The 628-nt window shown below is 56.1% G+C and overlaps 1 protein-coding gene across 3 annotated transcripts in view; it reads left to right on the top strand.

The window, feature by feature from the left end:
- The window catches only part of LOC132016604 (zinc finger protein OZF-like), a 62,131-nt gene continuing 61,503 nt past the window's right edge, over positions 1-628 (top strand). The window contains exons 1-2 of one of the 3 annotated variants that reach the window (XM_059398066.1): positions 1-92; positions 450-547. The gene's annotated coding sequence lies outside the window, so the exon portion shown is untranslated. The other 2 variants (XM_059398067.1, XM_059398068.1) reach the window with 2 other exon arrangements.

The following is a 628-nucleotide window of genomic DNA, read 5'->3' as shown; positions in this document are numbered from 1 at the left end:
CCTGCGCGAGGTCGCTGCCCAGGCGTTGGCTTTGTTATGAAAGACCAAAAGAACACCCCTGGCTAGAAGTGCATTTTTATCCTGTTAACCAGGTAGTTTCGCTTCTGCACGAACGCTTGCTTTTTCGCCCCTAGGGGCTAACCGGCCAGTTTTGCTTCTGTAAGACTGCTTTGCTTGTCTTGCGCGGCGGGCACCCTGAACCAAACCGCTGGCGCCAAGTATGCGTGTTCAAACTGTCAACCAAGCAGCTCAGCCCCACCCGAAACTTGTTTGTATCTGTCTATAAAAACCCTGCACCAACCCAGCTCTGGACCTCTCGGCCTTATCCGCAAGGAGCGGTGCAGAGGTCCAGGTTCGGGAACCTGCAATAAACGACCCTTGCTGCTTGGCTTTGACTCACGTCTCTGGTGGTCTTTTAAGGTGGGAGTAATACTCTGTTGGTATTTCAGTTAAACGCAGGACCAGAGCGGGAAGAGGGAGCTGGAAAGTGAATCTGATCTCGGACTAGGCGGAGTCCAGTTCCAGGAAACCGAAACTTCTGCTAGAGGTAAGTGGGGCCCAGCTCGGCTGAGAAACCCCGGGTTGGGGGGAGCCGGAGAGGGGGAGAGCGGGGGGGGGGGGGGGGGGG

This window comes from Mustela nigripes, chromosome 4 (assembly GCF_022355385.1).
Source record: "Mustela nigripes isolate SB6536 chromosome 4, MUSNIG.SB6536, whole genome shotgun sequence".
Lineage (NCBI taxonomy): Eukaryota > Metazoa > Chordata > Mammalia > Carnivora > Mustelidae > Mustela > Mustela nigripes.
This window is presented reverse-complemented; position numbering and strand designations above follow the sequence as displayed.